Source organism: Myotis daubentonii, chromosome 2, assembly GCF_963259705.1.
Source record: "Myotis daubentonii chromosome 2, mMyoDau2.1, whole genome shotgun sequence".
NCBI classification, from domain to species: Eukaryota; Metazoa; Chordata; class Mammalia; order Chiroptera; family Vespertilionidae; genus Myotis; species Myotis daubentonii.
In genome coordinates, this window is record NC_081841.1 from 49,533,578 (window position 1) to 49,560,121 (window position 26,544).

A 26,544-nucleotide genomic window follows, 5' to 3' on the forward strand; every position below is an offset into this window, starting at 1 on the left:
TAATGTAATGGCACCAAACATGATACACTTTTAATCTACATAAAGTTTTCTCTACACTTTCTTAACTCTAGTCAGTCAATAAAACAATAAATTAAGTCTTTGTCCGTAGCATTTGCTAATTTCTGTAGTGTTACCTCCCACCATGGCCAATTTCAAGCTACCAATGTGACATCACTGATCATGAAATTGGAAAGAGATGAACACACAATCACATAGTATACTCACCATGCAGAGAAAATAGACAGGGACTTCTGGTTTCCAGTCTGATGTGTAAAGAGCTTGGAAATCATCACTCCTCACAACCAAACAAAAAGGCTGAACTGAAAATCAGTAATTCTTCTTAAATGCATCAAAGAATTAAGGTAACAGGACAACCTCTACCACAAAAAGTGGAGAGACGGGCAGAATCAGCAGGCAGAACAGAGAATCATGGCTTACTGGGAGCAAAAAATACTACTGGAACCAGCAACTGGTAGGAATACTTAAAGGGGAATTGACCAATTGCTGATAAGTGAAATTGGACTACATTGAAAGATTTTTTAAAAACTCCTGGGCTTTGCCTTAAGGAATCCCCCACATTTTTGTGCATTTTACCTCCAGGAACGCCGTATGTCTTACTATGAAGATTGGAAAATATTATCCTCATCCTTCTGGCAAGGAAAAGGAAAGTAACCATTTTGAAATACAGAGCTTTTGTTTTGTTTTTTTAATTTATTGATTTTAGGAAGGGAGAGAGAAAGAGAAGCATCAATTTGTTGTTCATTGGTTGATTCTTTTCTCCCCATTGGTTGATTCTTGTATGTGCCCTGATCAGGGATTGAACCCCTCAACCTTGAATATTGGGATGACACTCTAACCAACTGAACTACCCAACCAGGGCCAGAGCATTAATTTCTTGACAAAGACCTATCCTCAAGGAAAACTACTTAAGAGCCTAACCCAGGGGCTTTGCCTTAAGGAATGGCAACCCCTGGCACCCGTGCCAAACATGGCACGCCAGTAACTTTTGCTGGCACCCAAAACCCTCTCTTATAATCTTCCATTTACAATTTTTTTCTTAATATCAACTTTTTTATTTTTCAGATAAATTCAGTGTAGGTGCATCTTAGAAAAATAAATAATCAACACTAATAAAAGAGAAAAATGGTAATTGGCGTACGAGCTACCCTTTTCATTGGCTAATCAGGGCTATATGCAAATTAACTGCCAACTAAGTGCCGGGAGCCGGTCCATCCTTGCTGTTTCAAAGGACCTGGCATATATGGCATACTGTTCTTAAAGTGTTTGCTCACCTTCTTGGCACTATGTGTTTTAACCAAGGTCTCCTCTCTGAGAAAGGTTGTTTCCCCAGGTAGGGATTTTCCCCTGAAGTTAGGGAGGGAATAAAACCCCTCAACTAAGTGCCAGGCGGGTAATTAATCACTTTAACTACGAACAATCATGCTTAAGCTACATAATCTTTACTCCCTGGAATGGAGATAAGAAACGCCCTAACCTTTGTAATAGAGATTGATAGGATTGGAATCAACTGGTATAAATACAGTTGTAACAAGACAGAACTTAGAACACAGAACTTAGGAGACAGAACCTAGGCACAGAACCTACACAGAAGGTTCTCTAGAGACAGAAGAACTTCGCTGGAGAGAACATGGCAAAAGATCCTGGACTGAACCTGACTACAGAAATTGGCAAGAGAACCTGACTAGAACCTGGTGACCGAACCTGGCTGGAGATCTCAGACAGAACCTGGCTGGAGAACCTGGACAGAACCTGGCTGGAGAACCTAGCGAGGGAACATGGCCACAGAACCTGGTTGGAGATCCAGACCAGAACTTGGCTGGAGATCCTGGCTGGAGATCCTGGCTAGGCTGCTGATCAACTGAACGCTGTCTCCGTGTCCTTCCTTCTTCACCGACTCCGTCCACACCTTTGCGGACCCCTGGACCTGCTGGGGCTGGACCCCGGCAACTAAGATTGGCAGTTAACTGCCAACAAGATGGCGGTTAATTTGCATACGTAGGCACAATGCAGGGAGGCGAAAGGGAAAGCAGGAAGAAGCCCCCTGCCACTGACAGTGATCGGAAACCCAGGGGGGAGCTAAGAGCTGGGGGGCAGGGCAAAGGCGGCCCTGGGACCGCCTTTGCCCTGCCCCCCAGCCATGATCGGAGAATCAGGTGCCTTTTCCGCCCTGGCCAGTGATAGCAGGAAGTAGGGGTGGAGCCAGCAATGGGAGCTGGGCACGGTCGAAGCTGGCAGTCCCAGGAGCTAGGGGTCCCTTGCCTGGGCCTAAAGCGAAGCCTACGATCGTGGGGCCGCTGCAGCTGCGGGTCCCCGCTGCCCGGGCCGGACGCCTCAGCTAGAGGCGTCAGGCCTGGGCAAGGGGCCGATCCTGCGATTGGAGGGTGATGGGGGTCAACGCCTGAGGGCTCCCAGTATGTGAGAGGGGGCAGGCTGGGCTGAGGGACACTCCCCCCCACACACACACCCAGTGCACGAATTTCGTGCACTGGGCCCCTAGTTTTACATAACAAGTTATCTTAAAGACCATAGACATAGATTGACGAGAGAGGGGAAGAGCAATTTCAATAGCATCGAAAACGAACTACTGAGGACTTGGAATGCCATTCCAGAAAACTTTTTCTGTTTAAAAAACTTTGCAACAGCATTATTCTCCATGATTTCATCCACATACGCTTGTGAATCTTTGTTCTCAGTGATGAATTTTGTTAAGTCTCGTAATAGGAGTAGTCTGACGAATGAAAGTAGTAGCTCGTGCATATCTCTGAAGGTCATGAAATATAAACCTGATGTAAAATCTTTGTCATCAGTGATGCAGCAGCAAAAGTCCCACTGATAATATCAAATGGAGTCATAAAGTTTTCTGTTGGACCATCAGTGTACATGTATACATTAAAAAATAAATATATTTCTCATCATCATATACTGTGTTTTTGTCCCATGAATGAATTTTATTGTTTCTTCAAGGTTCTTCACATACGTACACCTTAAGAGATATCAAGTAGGTGTTAACATGTTCTCAAAAAATTAGGGTTGGCACGCAGAAGAATTTTGAGTCAGAGATTTTGCTGGGTTTGGCACGCACTCACAAAAAGGTTGCCCACCGCTGGCCTAACCAATGTGGGAGAAGGAAAACAACCAACTCCAGCCTCCTCTAGCTTGTTTCAGCTAAGGGAAGAAAAAAGACAAGAAGCATTTGTGAAGGTCACAATCCAGGAACACAAGCTCACTGAAAGACTGAGGCCTAATAGGATTGGAGAACACTTCTCTCCCACCCCACCATTTTACCAACACATCAGTAGGGATCCTCTGTAATAACAGGGCATTACAACTTGGAAGAACTACAAGCTCAGACTATTTAAGAAGGAGTCTCTAGGGAAACCCAAAGACAATTTAGCCTCTGGCACCTATTGCTATAGCACACAGAAAACAACCTAATTCCCAGCCAGATAAACATAAAATCTCAGTCCCTTTTACCCAGTATATTATGCCTTTCTACAAAAAAATTACAAGGCATGCTAAAAGACAAAAAAAAAATATATACAGTCTAAAGAGGCAAGACAAGCATCAGAACCAAACTCATATGTGGCAGAAATTTTGGAATTATCAAAACAGGAATTTAAAATAACCAGGATTAATGTGTTAAGGGCTCTAAAGGGAAAAGTGCACATGTACAAGAACAGATGAGTAATGTAAGCAAAAAGGTGAAAACTCCTTAAGAATCAAAAGAAAGTTCTAGAAATCAAAAGCACTAACAGAAATGAAGAATGCCTTTGATGGACTTAGTAGATTGATCACAATCAAGGAAAGAATCAGTGAATTTGAAGATATGCCGATAGAAACTTCCCAAGCTGAAAAGCAAACAGGAAAAAGGAATAAAAAATTAAAGAAAAACAGAAGAGAATATCCAGATACAATAGCTGTAAATAACCTCATGAACAAAGGTAATAAAACGTAGTAAGAGAAGTGTTTTTAGTATTTACTACTTTTATATTTTTAATGTAATTTATTATATTGTAATTTTTAGAATAATGGTTGTTTAAAAAACAGCTCAAAAAATTCCTTGCCTGGCCGGTGTGGCTCAGTGCTTGAGCATCACAGCCTATGAACCAAGAGGTCACAGTTTGATTCCTGGTCAGGGCACATACCTGCATTGTGGGCTCCATCCCTAGTGGGGAACACGCAGGAGGCAGCTGATCAATGATTCTCTCTTATCCTTGATGTTTCTATTTCTCTCCCCCTCTCCCATCCTCTCTCTGAAATCAATAAAAACATATTTTTAAAAATTCCTGAAAGTTTAGCAAGCGGTTCTCAAAAGTAAATATGAACTAGCACTGCTTGAAATGAAGGCTCATTGGAGGTACCATCTTCAGATTTAAATACTGTTTGCTAAGGTTCCATTATATGCTGAACACTGTGCTAAGGAAATTTGCATACATTATTATCTCATTTAATTCTCATACCACCATGAAATAGATACCATCTCCATTTTTTTTTTAAGTTAAAAAAACACCCAGGGATGATTATATTCAAAGTCAGGCACTTAGAATATAGTGAAACTAAGATTTGAGCCCAGGTCAGTGCTCTTTCTACTCATTGCCTTCTGAAGCTTACAGGATAATAAAACGGGGCAAATAAAAAGGTAACTGGCACTTGATTACTCCATTTTCCTGACGTTACTTAGCCAACTCCCACTCCAGCTCCACTGTGAACCCATAAATCAGGTGCCTCTTTAGACTAAAGGAATGTCAGTCATAATAATTCTTCAGAACATTACCATGGTTACCAGTGTGGTGCTCCAGCCTGGACATTCCAGAAGAGGTCAGGGAAGAGCTAAGATGGCCTTCTTCAACTTGTATCTACTGGGATATCAGAATTCCTTTCAGCACAAGAAAAGGGACACAACTGAAGAAACAAGTAAGGGGAATATAGAGTAGAGGGTTAGAAGGCCCACTTCTTAGCCATTTACTTTTCCTACCTTGGGTCAGAGATTTATCCCCCAACATTAAAAATTACACTAGTTAAGATAATGGAGTAGGCAGAGTATCCATTCAGGTTCCCACTTCTGTCATTTAATATCCTTACTAAGATACCCAATTTGTTCAAATAAATGTATTCATTTGCTCATTTAGCCAACATTTAAGCACCAACTTTGTGCCAGGCTTTATCTTGGTGACGGGTTACAAAGATAGATAGGATAAGGTCTCTGCATAAAGTGGCTGACTAACAAATGCAGATAAGTATGCAAACAAAAGATTTGCAATATTGTATGAGATTAAATTAAATATGGAATGCTATGTAGACCCAGAAGAGGAAGTATCTGATACGTTGGATTTGAAGTGAGAATAGGAGGATACTTTAGAGAAGACCTCATACACAAAATGCTTCCAGAAATGAGTGTTAAAGGATGGTTGGAGTTCAAGTAGACAAGAAGGGAATATAGCACAGACAAAGGAACAGAAACTTGAGAGAGAGCCAAATTAAGTGAGCACTCAAGTCCTTGGGTACAGATAAGTGGTGAAATAAACAGATGCTGGGGAGCAGGCCTTGAAAACTAGACAGGGGCCAGATAATTAAGGATGATGTTAGTCATGCTAAGCATTTATATATATATATATATAATTGTTGATAGTATTACAGATTTCTTCCATTTATCCCCCTCCTCCCAGCCTCTACCCACTCACCCCCAAGTCTTCACCACCCTATGCCCATGTCCACGGGCTATGCATATAAGCATGCTAAGCATTTTAATTTTAGAGGGAGACATGGAAGGATATCTAGTTGGCAGTGAGTACATAGTAGATTTGTATTATATCCACAATGCCTAGCAGTGTCTCATACACAATAGAGGTTTAATAAATTCATATGTGTAGGGTGAACAAATGAATAAATAATATAGAATGACTAACCAAAACAAGTTAGGCGAGGCTTTGCAGGAGATGTGACGATTGATTAAGGTCTTAAAAGGTGACTTGTTTGAAAGCACAGAAATGGAGAAGGATTTTCTGAGCCAAATAGCACATGAAGGAAATTAAATATAGGCAGGTACTAAAGCAAAAGTGATGTTGAGGTGAGGGATGGGGGTTACTGGAAAAGTATAAAGCACAGAGTTAAGATTGTGAAGGATTGACCTTCATTGAGCACTCTCGGTCCTCTTTCTAATTCCATCATAGAAGCTCTGTTTTACATATCCAGCTTCCAGGTAAGACTTGTATAAAGGATCCCACTGATGGGCCCTAGGAATCCCTTAATAGCTCTACACCAGCCCTCTCCACTTGCCCCCAACCATTTGAGTCCCAACATTATTCCATGGGGCTACTGTTGTCTCCAAATAAGCTTTTCATCCTCAGAGAAACACACTTGGCTTAACCCACAAATTTCCCCTGTTCCAGGCCAAGAGCAGGCCTCTCCTGCCTGCCCGTACTAGAGGGACTTCTCACCATGAGATAATTAAGCTTCAAGCCTGGGATTTTCCTACCCAGTTAGCCACTTAAACACTGGTGGACAAGACTTGGTTCCAAAAAGGCTGGGTCTCATTTCTGATGAATTACTTTGTAGGCTAGTCAGAAAGACTTCACTTTATAAAAACTGGAGTTCCCTGTGGGATGACAGGGAAATATCCTGATATCATCTGTTTACCCATGTTTTTTCATTCCAATGGCAGACTATCAGAGACAGGAGGCTTGGCTAACCTGTTGGCCTAAAATGTAGAGGGAAGACTGGACATCAAATTTGCCTCCCCTCAGCCCCCACTTGGTTCCCTCACCCCCTTCAATTTTATACCCTCTGGTTATCTCTCAAGATTTGGACAGAGGAGGTCCATTTGCTAAATTCTAATTAATCCCTAATTTTGTTGATTCAGGCATTTAATAATAATTATCTATTTAGCATGTACTGTGTTCCAGGCATTGTAGTGAGAACTCTACATGCATGATTCCATGTAATCCTGTCAACATTCCTGTGAGGTAGATATTACTATTCCTTTTATCAATAAGGAAACAGGCTCAAAGAGGTTAACTTATTTACCCAAGGTCACAGTGATAGAGCCAGAATTTGATTCCAAATTGTCAAATACCTATGCCTGTACTCATTTTAAAAAATATTTCTATTGGTTTCAGAGAGGAAGGAGGAGGAATAGAGAGATAGAAACATCAATGATAAGAAAATCATTGGTTGGCTGCCTCCTGCAGGTTCCTCCACTGGGGATGAGCCCACAACCCAGGCATGTGCTCTGACCAAGAATCAAACCGTGATCTTCTGATTCATAGATCATCACTCAACCACTGAACCACACCGGCAGGCCCTGTGCTCATTTTTAAACATTTATGGAGACAACACAAGTCTTTTGCTGTGGGCAGACCACTGTACAAATGATTGATAGCCTTTCTATGAAAATCTATTAACCTCTAAACCCTGAAGTTCAAATGTCAGGTTGGCTTTACCTAGAGCTACTTATTCTCTGTTCCCCAGCAGGTGGTTCCCAAGAGTATTAGGAGCTGAATGGTAACTTTCAGCCAGAATTGTTGACCTGAGGACTTCTTTATGGAGTCAACACCTGTAACCTTCTCCTAGAGCCCCTGGTCAACTTCCCAAGAGAGTTACAACATTCTACAACCTCACAGTAGTGTTCTACAAGCCCAGAAAAAAAGTAACTGGGTTCGTTCCTTCTGACATTTTTTTAAAAAAAACACACATATGCATATCCACTACAGAATCATTATTATGTGGTCCATCTATTATATGCAGGTGCCAAAACAATAATTTGATTTTGTTTTCTATACTTAAAACTCAAACTTTGCTTGAATTATTGGTGGAAATTCAATGCTAGGAGTTCAATCATATTTCTTCAAACTAGGCAGCTTCATTTCCAGGACAAGAATTTAGTGAAATCACTATTTTCTTTAAAACATATTTTATTGATTTTTTACAGAGAGGAAGGGAGAGAGATAGAGAGCTAGAAACATCAATCAGCTGCCTCCTGCACATCCCCCACTGGGGAAGTGCCCGCAACCCAGGTACATGCCCTTGACAGGAATCGAACCTGGGACCTTTCAGTCCACAGGCTGACGCTCTATCCACTGAGCCAAACCGGCTTTGGTGTGAAATCACTATTTGACAAGGCAACTAGTTACCATGGATCCCATTTTTCCAGGAGGCATCTTGAAGTCAATGTGGCCCATCAGATCCTGGAGTGTGGCTAACCTAATCAATACCCATAAACTCCTAACCACCAAGTAGGAATCTCTGGTATAAACCAGCTACTAGACATCAAGCTAGCATGCTTGGATCAATTAAGTCCTATATAATGAAAGTTGAATGTAATTACAGTAGAATCTTATCAGAAAAATAGTTGGTTAGTTAATTTAAAGGAAGATTCCATTGTAAATTGGGGATTCAAGAAAAGATACATTCCTTATATATTTTAGCTTCACTTAATACGTATAACTATAGATTCACCAATTTTTTTATACAGTGCCAATTCCTTTTCCTTGAAAATGTGTCTGTTCAGAAAAACATAGAACAGACAGTCAAACCTCAGAGGGAAGGCAGGGGAAGAAAGGAGGGGGTAGAGATCAACCAAAGGGCTTGTTTGCATGCATATAAGCATAACCAATGGACACAGACACAAGGGGGGTGGGGCAATGGGGGGGAAAAGGAGACATATGTAATACCTTAATCAATAAAGAATTGGGGAAAAAAATTTAAATGGAGAGGAAAATCTATTTTAATATACAGAAGGAACCTATATTTACCATTATAATTAATGGAAAACACAAGAACCATGATTTTTTTTCTCTGTAAGAGATTTACTTGTAATAACCTCATTTAATAAATTGTTCTCTTGGTTTAACAAAAATAATAAATTATTGGCCAAGAAGAAATGTTGAAGGAGAAAAAAAGCATTATATAACACATTAAAAATGAAAATTACAGAGATACACTAGCCAACTTCAATAATTGTCATTATTAGGGTTTTATGTATGATTAGTAGCTATGGAGATAGTATAATGGTAATGTGTAGTATAAAAAAATATTTGGAGACTAGAGGTCTGTTTGCAGTCAGGAACCAATTTACCCAGCACATTCATATGTAATACCTGATGCTTACTGCTGGTCAAGATTGGCCATATAGGGTGGTGGTTAACAAAATGACCTCAGGGTCAGCATGTTTGAGTTCCAATCCCAATCTCATCTCTGTGAGTTGATAATCTTGACAAGTTACTTAACTTCTCCATGTCTTTTTGTTTCTTTTGTGTGTGTGTGTGTGTGTGTGTGTGTGATTTCTTTTTTTTTTAATTTTTATTTCTTAAAGTATTACAAAGAGTATTACATATGTCTCCTTTTTTTCCCCCCCTTGACATTCCCCCGGCCCCTACCCCCCCCCCCCCGTGTCTTGTGTCCATTGGTTAATCTTATATGCATGCATATAAGTCCTTTGGTTGATCTCTTAATCCCCCCTAAACCCTCCCCAGGCTTCCCACTGTAGTTTGACAGTCTGTTCAATGTTGTGTTTCTTTGTAAAATGAGATAATTAAAGTATCAACCTCATAATATTGTTTTAGGTTTAATTGAGATAATGTAGTTAGCAGATGTCTGGCTATTTATAGGAGCTCAATAGATAAAAGATGAAAGGATGTCTGCTAACTAGAATGGAACATTTATATTTATAATAATAAAAAAGTAAGTGATTCTCTGTCTAAACGTTAAAAAAGAAGAAGAAGAAGAAGAAAATGTGTCTGTTGATGATTTTTCCCCTTTAATGCATCATCTACAATTCCCATTTGGGTTTATTTAAAGTGGATTCAGAAGTGGAGCTGACCAAGTAGCTCCATTGGTTAGAGAATTGACCAGATATGCCAAGGTTGCGGGTTTGATCCCAGTCAGGTACATACAAGAAGCAACCAATGAATACACAAATAAGTGGCACAACAAATTGATGTTTCTCTCTCCCTTCCTCTGTCTAAAATAAAAATTTAGAAAATAATAAAGTGGATTTGCAAAGCAAACTTATTTTTTAATGATTTTCTCAAATCTTTAGTTGTCCCCCTCATGTCTAATCAACAGAAATATCTAAAAGTTATTTACTTTTTTTTCAAAGTATTAAATATGAAGAATAGTGCTAAAAAAGGCTTATAATGAAAAATAAGAGTTTCCTGCCCTAGCCTTCTCAGCACCACTCTTCAGAGATAATCATTTTCAACTATTGTTTCTTTTGTTACTTACCTTTCTACTTCTAAAGAAAAAGTTTACATGCATGTATTGATTTATCCATTTGTGGTTATTATATGTTGCCTTCCTATTTAAGACAGTTGAGAATTTAGCTTTCTTTTTTTAAATATATTTTTATTAATTTCAGAGAGGAAGGGAGAGGGAGAAAGAAAAACATTAATGATGAGAGAGAATCATTAATCTGCTGTCTCCTGCACACCCAAACTGAGGATCAAGCCCACAACCCAATCGAGCCCACAATGCAGGCCTGTGCCCTGACTCAGAATTGAACTATGATCTCCTGGTTCATAGGGTGACGCTCAACCACCAAGCCATACCAGCGGGGCGAGAATTTAGCTTTCTTTTTTTTAAAATATATTTTATTGATTTTTTACAGAGAGGAAGGGAGAGAGACAGAGAGTCAGAAACATCAATGAGAGAGAAACATCGATCAGCAGCCTCCTGCACATCCCCCAAGGGGGATGTGCCCGCAACCCAGGTACATGCCCCTGACCGGAATCGAACCTGGGACCCTTCAGTCCGCAGGCCGACGCTCTATCCACTGAGCCAAACCGGTTTCGGCAAGAATTTAGCTTTCTTATACCATACCCTGCTCTTCCGCTTTCCCACCCTAGTTTGTCCAGTATAGTTATGTCAGTCTTAGGTTTGTGGTAGGCAAAATTTTAAGAATGGCCTGCAATGAAACTCCCCTTGTATAATTCCCTTCCCTTTGAGTTTGGGTGGAATATCTGAGTTTGGATAACACGCTGGTGATTGTTATTGCACATGGAGAAAGGGAGATTATCTGAGTGAGCCTAATTTAATCACACACACCCTTAAAAAGCAGAGTGTTTTTCCCAGCTAGCAGCAAAAGAGGAATTCAGAGATTGGAAGCATGAGTAGGATTTGGCACATCATTGCTGGCTTTGAACATGGAGGGGGCCACATGCCAAGAAATGTGGGTGGCATTTAGAAGCTGAGAGTAGCCTGGCTGACAGCTAGCAAGGCCTCAGTCCTACAACTCCAAAAACTGATTTCTGCCAACAATCTGAATGAGCCTGAAAATGGACTCTTCTTTTGAACCTCCATATAAGACCCTACTCCAGCCAACACCTTGACTTCAGACTTGTGAGACAAACTAAGCACAGAACCCAGTCAAGCCTGCCCAGACTTCCAACTTATAAAACTGTGAGATAATAAACGCCTGTTGTTTTAAACCACTAATTTTGTGGTCATTTGTGATACAGCAATAGAACACTTAATACAAGTTTAAATCAATAGTCTTTCGGTCTTACAAGTATGTAAAACTTGTTCATTACTAAGCCATATAATGTCAACTTTTTATTTATCCCTAGAATTAAGAATCATTACTATTTTTTCATTTGCTTGGTTCTCCATGTAACTGTTGTTACTTTTCCCCCCCAAAAATATTTCAATGGCTCTGTCAAATGCCCAGTGATACTTTTTCCAGTCACTCAAAACACAACAGATAATCTATCAATTCTATTTTTTCCCCGAACTGCCTCTCTCTCACTCCAGTCTAGACTGTTCACTCTTTAAGCCTGGTGCATAGCTCTTGTTCTGAAGCTTGCTTTTGCCTCTAGGGATTTATTCCCTGTTTCCTAGAACCCATGTTTTCTTTCTTGGTTTATTCCCTTTCTTTCCTGGTATATATCCTCAATTAGCTTTCTAAGAATGTGTAGGACAAGCATGTCAAACTCAAAGGCTAACATGGGCCAAATAAACAAGGTTTAAGTTTATGTGGGCCACAAAAAAACCAAAAGCTTCAATTTTCATAGAAACGTAGGTTTATTTCAATAGAGACATGCTGAATACAAAGGGCTAAAATAAATGAGTAATTGTTAACATACAATAGAACATTTTAATGAAAATATTTTTTCTTGAACATCAATTTACCAGACACTAGAATAACTGCACAAATTAATAAGCGTAATGCAAATAAACCTATTTTTCTTGTTCTCCGAAAGCAAAATATTTCCTGTTGTGCACACCAAACAAGTTAGTATAAGACTAATGACGTGGCAATCGGCTGCTAAAATATTCGCTGCTACTATTAGTGGAGAGAAATGGTGCACCTGTGTGTAAGGCGCGTAAGGGAAATGAATGCAACACGATTATAGTAATCAGTAATTAGCAAATGTAGTTTGTTATTAATAATTATGTATAACAGGCTATTGTAAAAATTAACTTACGAAATTTTTATTAAAACGTTTCTTACATACCGTTATATTGGTTGGGCGGCAAAAATATTCTTTGTGGCCCTAACCAGTTTGGCTCAGTGGATAGAGCATCGGTCTGCGGACTGAAAGGTCCTAGGTTCAGTTATGGTCAAGGACATGTACCTTGGTTGCGGGCACATCCCCAGCAGCGGGTGTGAGGAGGCAGCTGATGGATGTTTCTCTCTCATCGATGTTTCTAACTCTCTATCCCTCTTCCTTCCTCTCTGTAAAAAAATCAATAAAATATATTTAAAAATATATATTCTTTGTGGGCTGCATGCAGCCCGAGGGCCACGAGTTTGACATGCTAGGTGTAGGAGGATATCACATCAAATATTACGAAAAGGAAAGATCAGCCTGCCAGGAGTGAAGAAAGCTTTGGGCAAGTATGGCCCTGCTAATGTGGAAAACGCCACAGGAACTGGAGCTACAAATAGTAAAGATGATGGTGACATTGATCTCTTTGGATCTGAGGAGGAGGAAAGCAAAGAAGTGAAGAAGCTAAGAGAAGAACACCTTGCACAGTATGAATCAAAGAAATCCAAAAAAACCCCTGCACTTATTGCCAAGTCTTCCATCTTATTAGATGTGAAACCTTGGGATGATGAGACAGATATGGCAAAATTAGAGGAATGTGTCAGAAGCATTCCAGCGGATAGCTTGGTCTGGGACTCTTCTAAACTGGTTCCAGTGGGTATTGAATTTTAAAAATTCAAATATAGTGTGTAGTAGAAGATGATAAAGTTGGAACAGACATGCTGGAGGAGTGAATCACTGCTTTTGAGGACTATGTGCAGTCCATGGACATAGCTGCTTTCAACAAGATCTAAATCTACCTTGGATCACTGCCCTTAAAAATAAAAGCTTGTGCCCTAGCCGGTTTGGCTCAGTGGATAGAGCGTCGGCCTGCGGACTGAAGGGTCCCGGGTTCGATTCCAGCCAAGGGCATGTACCTTGGTTGCGGGCACATCCCCAGTGGGAGGTGTGCAGGAGGCGGCTGGTCGATGTTTCTCTCTCATCGATGTTTCTAACTCTCTATCCCTCTCTCTTCCTCTCTGTGAAAAATCAATAAAATATATTTTAAAAAATTTTTGAAAAAAAAATAAAAGCTTGAAAGATTTTTTAAAAAACAAGAAAAAAATGTGTAGGAGGCATATTTTTGAGTCCAGAATGGTTTTATACTACCCTCACACTTTACTGTCAGTTTTCTGGACATGTAATTCTAGGTTGAAAATCATTTTCTGAGAATTTAGAAGGTCTGTCTTGATTGCCTTCTAGCTTCCGGTTGGATTCTTTTGTGTGACTTATGTCTCTCTGGAAGTGTTTTAAAATATATTTTTTTTATTGATTTCAGAAAGGAAGGGAGAGGGAAAGGGAGATAGAAACATCAATGATGAGAGAGAAATATTGATCAGTTGCCTTCTGCACTCCCCAAACTGGGGATGGAGCCCACAATCCAGGCATGTGCCCTGACCAGAATTGAACTGTGACCCCTTGGTTCATAGGTCAGCACTCAACCCCTGAGTCACGCTGGCTGGGCTCTCTGGAAGCTTTTAATTTTCTTTTTGTTTCCTAGTTTTCTGAAATTTCATAACGATGGAACTTGCTGTAGCTCTTTTTTTATTCATTATGGTAGATAATCCACGAGCTTTCTCAATCTGGAAATTTGTGCCCTTCATTTCTGAGAATTTTTCTTTTATTTATTTTTATTAACCTACTAGAGGCACAGTGCACAAAATTCGTGCGGGGGGGGGGGTGTCTCTCAGCCCAGCCTACACCCTCTCTAATCCAGGACCCCTTGGGGGATTGGGCCTAAACTGGCAGTCAGACATCCCTCTCACAATCCTGGACTGCTGGCTCCTAATCCCTCAGGTGTCTGCCTGCCTGGTCGCCCCTAACTTCCCCCTCTGTTGGCCTAGTCGCCCCTCACTGCCCCCCTGCCAGCCTAATCACCCCCAACTCCCTCCCTGTCGGCCTGGTCGCCCCTAACTGCCCTCCCCCCTCCCCCCGCTGGCCTAGTTGCTCCTCACTGCTTACTGCCCCCCCTCCAGCCTAATCGCCCCCAACTTCCCCCCCTGCTGGCCTGGTCACCCCCAACTGCACCCCCCTGCTGGCCTGGTTGCCCCTAACTGCCCCTCCCCCCCCCACCGGCCTGGTCATCTCTTACTGCCCCACCTGCCAGCCTGGTCACCCCCAACTGCCCCCTCTACTGGCCTGGTTGCCCCTAACTGCCCCCCCTGCCAGCCCGGTTGCCCCCAACTGCCCCCCCTGCCGGCCTGAGACCCTTCGGTGCTGGGGCCAATGCTCCAACCATTGAGAAACATGGGCCAGGGCTTAACAGAAATATTAAAGGAACAGGAGGAGGAAGAGGGGGAGGAAGAAAAAATAATAAAATGGCAATAACTACATACCTATCAATAATTACTTTTATTTTAAAAATATTTTTATTGATTTCATAGAGGAAGGGAGAGGGAGAGAAATATCAATGATGAGAGAGAATCATTGATCAGCTCCCTCTTGCACGGCCCCAGAAGCCCAAAACCCAAACACGTGCCCTGACCGAGAATCAAACGCTGACCTCCTGGTTCATAGGCAGATGCTCAACCACTGAGCCACGCCAGTCAGGCTCAATAATAACTTTAAATGTAAATGGATTAAGTGCTTCAATAAAAAGATATAAGGTGGCTGAATAGATTTAAAAACACACACACGTGTTTATTGATAGATGATTGGATAAAAAAGATGTGCATATATATGTGTGTGTGTGTGTATATACATATATACATATATACATATATATACATATATACATATATACATATATATACACATTTGTCATAAAACAGAATGAAATCTTACCATTTGTGGCAACATGGATAGTCCTAAAAGGTATTATGCTGAGTAAAATAAGTCAAAGAAAGACAAATACCATATCATTTTACTTATATGTGGAATCTAAAAAACAAAACAAAACAGAAACAAACTCATAGATTCAGAGAACAAACTGATGGTTGCCAGGTGGGAGGGGGATTGGGGGACTGGTTGAAAAGGTGAAGGGATTAAGAACTACAAATTGGTAAAACACAGCCTAGGGTATATAGTCAATAATCCTATATAATAAAAGCATAATAAGCAAATCGACTGAACAGCAGAATGACCAGTTGCTATTATGCACACTGACCACCAGGGGGCAGATGCTCAACGCAGGAGCTTCCCCCTGGTGGTCAGTGCACTCCCACAGGGGGAGTGCCACTCAGCCAGAAGCTGGGCGGGTGATAAGGAGCAAGGGGTCCCGGACTGTGAGAGCCCCGACTGGGAGAGGAATGTCTGACTGCCAGCTCAGGCCCAATCCCCCCCAGCAGGTGGACATTCCCTGAGGGGTCCTGGACTGCGAGAGGGCGCAGGCCAGGCTGAGGGATCTGCCCCAGTGCACGAATCTCATGCACCGGGCCTCTAGTATTATAACTATGTATGGTGTCAAGGGGGTACTAGACTTATCAAGGGGATAACTTTGTAAATTATATAAATGTCTAACCACTTGCTGTACACCTGAAACATATAATATTGACTGTAATTAAAAAGTAAAAGAAAATGTTGAATATATTAAAGACAATCATCTACCATCAAGTAGGCTTATTCCAAAATACAATGATGACTTAATGTTAGAGGGTAAATTGATATAATACATCACATCTATATCTCAAATTTAAAAGTTATAGCCCTAGCTGGTTTGGCTCAGTGGATAGAGTGTTGGCCTGAGGACTGAAAGGTGCCAGGTTTGATTCTGGTCAAGGGCACATGCCCTGGTTGCGGGCTCGATCCCCAGTAGGCAGTGTGCAGGTCAATCAATGATTCTCTCTCATCATTGATGTTTCTATCTCTCCTTTCCTCTCTAAAATCAATAATCCTATCTAATACTAGAGAAACATGGTAATTAACTGTAACTTCGCTACCCTTCCCATTGGCTAATCAGCAGGATATGCAAATTAACTGCCAACCAAGATGGCAGCCGGCAGCCAGGCAGCTGAAGCGAACAGGATGCTTGCTTGCTTCAGTGATGGAGGAAGCCAAGGTTTCCCGCCTGCCGTGCTCAGCTCTGAGCTCTGAGCTCTGGATGCAACAATGTTGCAACTATAGAAGCTAAACAATCCCCAGGTACCTGCTTTCAGCCAGCAGGGCCTCAGAGCTTAGAGCGGCCAGTGATGGCAACAGAGTTTCAATTATAGAAGCTAAACCCAGATACCTGCTTTCAGCCGGCAACGGCCTCAGAGCTGGAGCGGGCTCTCAGCTCCAGTGACAGCTATAAAAGGTAAATAAATCCCAGAATAAAACAAAAAGAAAAAAAAAAAGAGGCTGGGAGCTTCAGTCGCCCACCAGCCTGAAAACAGCCCTCAGCCCCTCATCCAGGCTGGCCAGGCACCCCAGTGGGGACTCCCACCCTGAAGAGGGTGTGACCAGCTGCAAACAGCCATCAGCCCGTCATTCAGGTTGGCCAGGCACCCCAGTGGGGACCCCACCCTGATCCCTGATCCGGGACACCCTTCAGGGCAAACCAGCCAGCCCCCACCCATGCACCAGGCCTCTATCCTGTATAGTAAAAGGGTAATATGCAAACTGACCCTAACAGCAGAAAGACTGGGAATGACTGGTCACTATGACACACACTGACCACCAGGGGACAGACACTCAATGCAGGAGCTGCCCTCAGGTGGTCAGGGTGCTCTCACATGGGAGGAGCTCTGCTCAGCCACAAACCAGGCTGATGGCTGCCAGTACAGCGATGGTGGTGGGAGCCCCTCCTGCCTCCTCAGCAGCGCTAAGGATGTCCAACTGCAGTTTAGGCCTGCTCCCCGCTGGCAAATGGACATCCCCCGAGGGCTGCCCGGCTACCAGAGGGATGTCTGATTGCCATCTTAGGCCCAATCCCCCGGGGAGCAGGCCTAAGCCAGCAGGTGGTCATCCCCTGAGGGGTCCCAGACTGTGAGAGGCCGGGCTGAGAGACACCCCCCGCCCCCCTCCGCTGAGTGCACAAATTTTTGTGCACCGGGCCTCTAGTTTGTGTGTGTGTGTGTGTGTGTGTGTGTGTGTGTATGTGTGTGTGTATATATATATATATATGTATATATATATATATATATATATATACTTTAAAGTTATAGACAACTATCTCACTAGAAATTAAAAAGTCATTTGACGGAGAAAGATAAATATCACATGATCTCACTCATTTGTGGAATATAATGAACAACATAAACTGAAGGACAAAAACATAGCCAGAGACATAGAAGCATCAAACAGACCATCCAACCTACGAGGGAAGGTTGGGGGGTGGGGTAAGAGATCAACCAAAGGACTTGTATGCATGCATATGAGCATAACCAGTGGACACAGACAGTAGTAGGGCGTGTCCTGGGGGATGGGAGTGGCCGGAGAGAGGTCAATGGGGGCGGGGGGGAAGGAGACTTATCTAATACTTTAAACAATAAAGAATTTAAATTTTTAAAAAAGACATATATAAGAAAAGGCATTTGATGTTTAAAAAAAACCAGTAAATTAAAAATAAAAGGATATTCCTTAACATAATAAAGACCTACCACCTCATATCATACACAGAAATCTAGGTGGATTAAATAGCTAAACATATAAAACAAAACTATAGAAATATTAGAGGGAAACAACCTATTTTTACAATCTTAGAGTGGTTGTAGAAAAATATTCCTTTAGAACATACAGCCCAGAAGCCTAATAAAGTTAAAAGGTAAGAGATTGAAATATTTGTTATATATAGATATGTGTGTATATATAAACACACATATATAAACATTTTCATATGTATAATTCAAATATATAATATTTAGAATATACAAACGCTTGTAAATAAGGCACCAACCCAGATTCCCCTTCTCATCCAACATCAGATATTTACTCATTGGGAACTGATTGTGCCAGGCACATGTTAGGCACGGGAAATACGGCATGATTAACACAGAAAATAATTAAGTATAATATATTCACAGATTATAATCGATGTGTTCATCTCACATCGATATTTCTCTCTGTCTTTCCCTCTCTCTTCCACCCTAAAAACCAATGGAAAAATACGATCTCAGTGATCCATACGAGAAGCATGGATTGATCCTGCCGAATGGAGACATTAGGTGAAACTGCACATACCTTGGGGGAATGGCTAGTGGCCCTTGTGGGGAACAATTCAAGTCAGCCTTTTCCTGCTTCCACTATAGCACTAATCTCAAGGGATCAGACTGTGTAGACCAGTTCCAGGCCAGGCAGGAATGTATGCAGAAGTACCCGGAGCTCCATCCCCAAGATGAGGAGGAGGAGGAGGAAGAGAAGCAGCCAGCAGAACCTTTAGAAAAGGCAGCTCCCACTGAGGCCACCGCAACCAAAGAAACAAAGGGGCCAAGCTAATGAGGGCTGTGCTGCAGCACGGGCTCCCGGCCTGCCACGCAGAGTGCTATGAACCTTTTGCAAATGCCTTTCGGTTACTCTCCAAGGAAGTCTTTCCCTCGATTGTTCTGTGCACTGTAATGTACAAAATAACGTATTTTGGTGATCAGGGGGTTTGGCCCCTTGACATATACACTGAAAAACATGGGGTTAAATGTCTGTGTATCTCACATAACTCTACCAGTGACTGTGGCTGCTGCTTTCGAATTCTCCTCTGAGATTACCTCTAAGTTTGCCACTTTGAAATAATGTGCTGAATACCCTCAGCAACCAAAAATCATCATCTAGGAGTGTTTCTTGTGAGTGAGCTGATTTATTCTGATTCATTATCTCCCTTTTAGTAGATTTTATACCCGTTTGGGAAATGAAATAGAAACAAAAACATCTGCCTTTAAAAATGCTGGAATGGGGCCATTCCTAATACAAGAGGTCAGATAATCAGATATTTATTTCTCAAAAACCATCTTGACCTTGAGTATATGAGGTACTAGGCTTCATTTCTGATACATTTTGGTTTCCATTTTTATATTGAGCTCGAGGTTTTCTTTTTAGAGAGTGGAGCTTTGGACCCTCCAACTCACAGACCTTTTCTAAAAAGAAGCTGCTTTTACTGTTCTTGTTATTCAAAAAGCTCTCGTTTGGGGCCCGTGTTCACACCGTCTCTGACTCAGCCTGTTCAGATGCAATATTCTTGAGAGGTGGGGACCTACTTATTACCAAAGTAGCAACCAAGAAGGAAACAGAAATTAAAAGGATAGCACAGTTAAAAAAAAAAAATAATCAGGAGAGGTTATGTAAATCCCACTTTTTTTAAACTGTTTAAATCTTTATTGTTGAAAGTATTACATATGTGTCCTTTTTTCCCCCCCAATAACCCCCTCTAGCCCGGCCTGGTCCCCCGCCCACCTAATTGTCCATGTTCCAGGTTATGTACATATACATACAAGGTCTTTGGCTGATTACCTCCCACCCACCCACCCTCCCCCACCTTCCCTCTGAGATTCCGTACTCTGTTCTATGCTTCCTTATCTCTGAATCTTCTCTGTTCATCAGTTTATTTTGTTAATTAAATTCCACATATGAATGAGATCATGTGATACTTGTCTTTCTCTGACTAATTTATTTCACTTAGCATGATAATCTCCAGGTCCCTCTATGCCGTCTCAAGTGGTAAGAGATTCTTCTTTTTTATTGCTCCATAATATTTCATGGTATAGATGTACCACAGCTTTTTTATCCACTCATCTACTGATGGGCACTTGGGCTGTTTTCAGATCTTAGCTGTTGTAAATTGTGTTTATGAACATAGGGGTGCATACATTTTTTCTGATTGGTGTTTTGGGTTTCTTAGGATATATTCCTAGAAGTGGGATCACTGGGCCAAATGGCAGTTCCATTTTTAATTTTTTGAGGAAACTCCATCCTGTTTTTTATAATGGCTGCACCACTCTGCATTCCCACCAGCATGTACTAGGGTTCCCTTTTCTCCACATCCTCACCAGCACTTGTCATTTGTTGATTTGTTGATGGTAGCCATTCTGACGGTGTGAGGTAATAAATACCTGATTGTCGTTTTAATTTGCATATCTCTGATGATCAGTGTGAGCATTTTTTCATATGTCTCTTGGCCACCTGTATGTCCACCTTGGAGAAGTGTCTATTTAGGTCCTTGGCCCATTTTTTAATTGGATTTTTTGTCTTCCTTTTGTTAAGTTGTATGAGTTCCTTAAATATTGGTGATATTAACCCTTTCTCAGATGTATCATTGCCAAATATGTTCTCCCATACAGTGGGCTCCCTTTTCATTTTGTTCATGGTTTCTTTTGATGTGCAGAAGCTTTTTATTTTGATGTAGTTCCATTTGTTTATTTTCTCCTTAGTTTCCTTTGCCCCAGGAGATGTATCTGTAAACATATTGTTATGAGAGATGTCTGAGATTTTGCTGCCTATGGTTTCTTCTAGGATTTTTATGGTTTCCAGACTTACATTTAAGTCTTTTATTCATTTTGAGTTTATTCTTGTGTATGATGTAAGTTGGTGGTCTAGTTTCCTTTTTTTTTTTTTTTTTGGCATGCATTTGTCCTAAAGTCCACATTTCTAACTTCCCAAAAAATTAGAACTGGCCACACTGACCCTAAATTCCCATATGACCACAAACAGGCAGAGCAAAGTAGCAGCTGCCCCTTTAGGTGGAACAGGTTTCTTACTCAGTTTGGCTTACTCACAAACATTATCTGCCTGGCTCTCACAGGAAACTGAGTTTGGGGGTGATGGAGAGTAACTTAGAAAGGCCCACTTTGTACAGAATGATCAAGGAGGTAATCTTTGAGCAACACCCTGAAGAATGAGAATGAGCCAGCCATGTGTAGAGCTGAGGCTAGAGTTTCATCTTTATAAGAGCAAATTTCAAAATCTAGAAACAGTTCAAAGCCAAAACTATAGCAAAGCACCTCCACCTCCCACTTTGATGTACTGCTTTCACTGCATCCCAGCCAGATGCCTGGAACTCATCTCCCACTTGACATGCTATTTCATTGTGCACACCTGAAGTATCTATGCACTCTGCCCATCATCCCATGACCTTAGAACAGTATTTCTGATCTTACTATCCTTTCCACAAAGACAGACAAGTTGGCTACCCTCTGCGAAATCTGGTTTCAACCATGTCCTTGAGCCTCCCACTGAACACCCCATTCAATAGAAATGAAAAACACCGCAATGGGAAACGTCTCATATCTTTCTATTACTTCAGAACTGGGTTGAGAAATTCACAAGGAGGGTGGAGAAATTATGGATAAAAGACAGCATTCTATTTGGCTCCTAGCAAGGCCACATCTGTCTTACCCATCTTTCTAACCTCAATTTCTACATTCATAAATTCAAGGAACACACAGTCCTAATTCTACACTCACCCTTAGTTACACAACCCAAATAATCTTGCAGGATGCTTGCCTTCAGAATGATTCTCTGGCCCCACTCTCTGGCTGATTTCACCTTGTTAATACAATTACTCAAGTGGTTTGATCTTTTTCTGTCCTCCAGCGCTAGCACTTCAACCTGTTCTATGTACTCAAATCAACCACACTCTCACTTGGCCCTACCTAGGGCTTTAACAGCAACCATAAAATGAACCTGTTAATATCGACACTCTTCATTCTTAACATTCTTACTATAATGATATTTTTAAGTCATTCACAATTTTTCTTTGAAGATATGTTTTTTTTCTTTTAGTAGGTGTGAGTATATTAACATTCAACTCAAAAAAAGCCCACTCAAGCTTCCCTTTATTACAGTCATAATGAAAACTCGTAGACGTGAGTCAGTACATTAGGTAACTAAATATTCTGCCAGTCCCTGCCTCCTGTTCTTTTCCCCCCAATAGAGAACCGAAATAGAAAAACCAAAGAGGAAACTGGGTGTGGGAAGCATACTTTGGTCTATCCTTGACTTCAGAAACTCAGTTTTATCAGGTACTCAAAGTTGTTCAGATTCAGAGGCTAAATCACAGTAAGTAAATTCAGAGTGCTTCAGTTTCCTTACTTATAGATGGACATAATAATGCCTTTCTTATAGATTTGCTATGGAAATTAACTAAAATAATGTATGTAATACATCTAAGACCTAGCACATCAAACTATACAACAGACAATTGGAAGAAAAGTTATAAATCATAATATGTAAGTTCCTATTTACATGTGGAATATATATCTTTCCCATGACTGGAATTTTGTTGTCTACTTCTCAAGACATACTTGCCAGGATAAACCTGGGAAGCAGTATTTTAACCATGAGATCCCTTAAAAAGAAAATTATGCTGGCTGGCTTCAAAGTATATCTCATCCAGGCCCTGAAAGTCTGGTGACTACAGCTACCACAGAAGAGCACCCCTAACCAGTAACTAGAACTCTCATGTCTACCAATCAGTGGATTCCTGCCCCTCCCAGACGCACTCTTCCTGATCCTAACACTGGTTACCCCTGCAAATTCAGCCTAGCTTCCAGAGTTCATTCACCTTACGCCCAAATTTCTTGTACATAAGCTTTCCCTTCTCTGTCCTGCCCAGGGGAGCTTGGCCCCATATCTGTCCTTTCCTTTGCTGAATTTCTCTCGCCATTTTGAACCCTGCTCTCTTATCTACTCTTAGCTTCTTACCTGGACACTTCTCGTGGTCCAGGAGTGTCTTGGTCTTAGCTTCAGACAGATTAACTCTTACCTGGCCCTTTGCTGAAACAGCTCCCTTGCCTTGTTATATGAAACCCTAGGTCAAGATAGACCTTATCATAACACAAATCTACACTCACTGTTCATTGACAGAAGTTTCAGAGGCAAGTTGATGGGGTTGGGGAGTAAGAGAAATGATGCTTGTTCTTGTCTAGAGACAAATGACCTCTCCCTGCCAGACTCTCCAGTGACAGCCCTCTAGCCTTAGGGTTAGGGTTAGGGTTAGGGTTAAGCTGTGCACATCCAAAGGACCTCACTCCATCTTCCTCTACCGCTGCCTTTATTATTCCTCCTCCCATAGGAATTCACTAACTAGTCCTCAGAGTTGCTCTTGCTTCCAATTCCAAATGAATCTCTTCAAAGAAAGACTAAATCTCAAGTCTTTGGTAAAAACTGAGCACATCTTATTTGCACTATCGTTTTCTGGATCCTGCCAGAGGGTGTAATAGGTAGTTTTCACCGCCCTGGCTGGAATGTCCTCTTCTCAATCTCCTAGGTCTCCTGGTCCCTCCTGCTGCCTGTTCTGACTCATCTGCTAGGAAACAGCTGGTATGTCATTCTTAGACTCCAGCAGAGGGCACTGTAGTTCTGGCTTTTCAAAGTTTCTGCCTGAAACTAGAGGGGAGATGATACTCAAGCTGCTCATAACTGCAATCATCCAAAGCCTAAGAGATGGGCACCTCTGGGTGGGTGTCTGTGCTGCAGCAGACAGCCACTTTTCGCAATAAGCTCAGCCTTTCCCCAGTGGTCTTCCCCCACAGAGACTGATCCAGTCCACTGCAAAGCAACCGCCAGGTTCCAGTAATCTTCCCCCATGTTGGCCATAGGAAATGATATTCCACATTTCAGTGGAGCTAAGAAAGCCAGGACTCTGCCTCTGGATCAAGATAATGATATCATGCCCCACACACAACTCAAGGCTGCTCTGGGGTGAGCAGACACCCTCGACAAGACTCCCAATGAGCTGTACGTAAAGGAGCTCACCAAAAGGATAGTTCTGTCTATAGATTCAATGCAATCCCCATTAAAATACCAACGGCATATTTCACAGACCTAGAACGAACTCTCCAAAAATTCATCTGGAACTAAAAAAGACCCCGAATACCTGCAGCAATCCTGAGAAAGAAGAACAAACCAGGAGGGGTCTCAATACCAGATATCAAGGGGTATTACAAAGCCACTGTTCTCAAAACTGCCTGGTACTGGCATAAGAACAGACATATAGACCAATGGAATAGAATAGAGAACCCAGAAATAGACCCAAACCACTATGCTCAATTAATATTTGACAAAGGAGGCAAGAGCATACAATGGAGTCAAGACAGTCTCTTCAATAAATGGTGTTGGGAAATTTGGACAGATTCATGCAAAAAAATGAAACTAGACCACCAACTTACACCATACACAAAAATAAACTCAAAATGGATAAAGGACTTAAACGTAAGAAGGGAAACCATAAAAATCTTAGAGGAATCCACAGGCAGCACAATCTCAGACATATGCCGAAGCAGCTCCTAGGGCAATGGAAACTAAAGAGAAAATAAACAAATAAACAAATGGGACTACATCAAAATAAAAAGCTTCTGCACAGCAAAATAAAGCTATCAACAAAACAACAAGAAAGCCCACTGCATGGGAAAACATATTTGCCAATGTTATCTCTGATAAGGGTTTAATCTCCAATATTTACAGGGAACTCATACAACTTGACAAAAGGAAGATAAATGACCCAATAAAAAAATGGGCAACGGACCTACATAGATACTTTTTTAAAAATATATATTTTATTGATTTTTTTACAGAGAGAAAGGGAGAGGTACAGAGAGCCAGAAACATTGATGAGAGAGAAACATCAATCAGCTGCCTCCTGCACACTCCCCACTGGGGATGTGCCCGCAACCAAGGTACATGCCCTTGACCAGAATCGAACCCAGGACCCTTCAGACCGCAGGCCGACGCCCTATCACTGAACCAAACCGGTCAGGGCTACATAGATACTTTTTGAAAGAGGACATAAGGAAGGCCAAAAGACATATGAAAACATGTTCAAAGTCACTAATTATCTGAGAGATGGAAATCAAAATGACAATGAGGTACCATCTCACACCTGTCAGAATGGCTATCATCAACAAATCAACAAGTGACAAGTGCTGGCGAGGATGCAGAGAAAAAGGAATACTCGTGCACTGCTGGTGGGAATGCAGACTGCTGCAGCCACTGTGGAGAACAGTATGGAGTGGCCTCAAAAAACTAAAAATGGAACTCCCATTTGACCCAGTGATCCCACTTCTAGGAATATATCCCAAGAAATTAGAAACACCAATCAGAAAGGATATGTGCACCCCTATGTTCATAGCAGCACAATTCACCATAGCTAAGATTTGGAAACAGCCTAAGTGCCCATCAGCAGGTGAGTGGATTAGAAAACTGTGGTACATCTACACAATGGAATACTATGCTGCTGTAAAAAGGAAGGAACTCCTACCATTTGCAACGGCATGGATGGACCTGGAGAGCATTATGCTAAGTGAAGTAAGTCAGTTGGAGAAAGATAAATATCACATGATCTCACTCATTTGTGGAATATAGTGAACACATACACTGATGAACAAAAACAGATCCAGAGACAGAGAAGCATCTTTCAGACCATCAAACCTCAGAGGAAAGGCCGGGAGGATGGGGGGGAATGGGGAGAGATCAACCAAAAGACTTGTATGCATGCATATAAGCATCACCAATGGACACAGACACTCGGGGGGTGAGGGCATGAGTGAGAGGGGGGGCGCAAATGGGGGGCTGAGGACACATATGTTATACCTTAATAAAGAAAAAAAAAGGATAGTTCTGCCTGACTGGTTTGGCTCAGTGCTTGAGTGTTGACCTGTGAACCAGGAGGTCATGGTTCGATTCCCAGTCAGGGCACATGCCCAGGTTGCAGGTTTAATCCCCAATAGAAGGTGTGCAGGAGGCAGCCAATCAATTATTCTCTCTCAACATTGATTTTTAACGTATCCCTCTCCCTTCCTCTCTGAAATCAGTAAAAATACATATATTTTTTTAAAAGAGGCTAGTTCTCTCAGTCCACATTTCCCCTTAGTCCTTGGTCTTTTCTGGATGTTCTGATTAGATTATTTCCGGAGTCAGTTTGGTGTGGTGGTTAAGAGCATAGGCTCTGGAGCCAAACTGCTTGGGTTAAACTCATGTCTCTTCCCTACATCAGTTATGTGACCTTGGGGAAATTGCTAAACTTCTCTGGGCTTCTGTTTCCCTGTTTGTAAAGTAAGATGATCGTACCTATCTTTTCTAGTGCTGCTGAGCACAGTCACTAAGCATTAGCTCTTTTTGCTGGTACCTGAAGATCCACATGATCCATTTTATGCCAGCTGTC

The 26,544-nt window shown here is 41.6% G+C and overlaps 1 protein-coding gene, 1 long non-coding RNA gene and 1 pseudogene across 2 annotated transcripts in view; 2 read left to right on the forward strand and 1 right to left on the reverse strand.

The window, feature by feature from the left end:
* Positions 1-26,544, forward strand: part of SPMIP11 (sperm microtubule inner protein 11) — a 38,716-nt gene that overhangs the window by 3,176 nt on the left and 8,996 nt on the right. The gene's annotated exons all lie outside the window — the stretch shown is intronic.
* Positions 3,011-5,410, reverse strand: LOC132227525 (uncharacterized). The gene is made up of 3 exons (XR_009451204.1): positions 4,796-5,410; positions 3,775-3,869; positions 3,011-3,186 (listed from the first exon to the last, which is right to left on the reverse strand). It is a non-coding gene; the product is annotated as an uncharacterized LOC132227525 (long non-coding RNA).
* LOC132225723 (elongation factor 1-beta-like) lies at positions 12,772-13,297 on the forward strand (annotated as a pseudogene).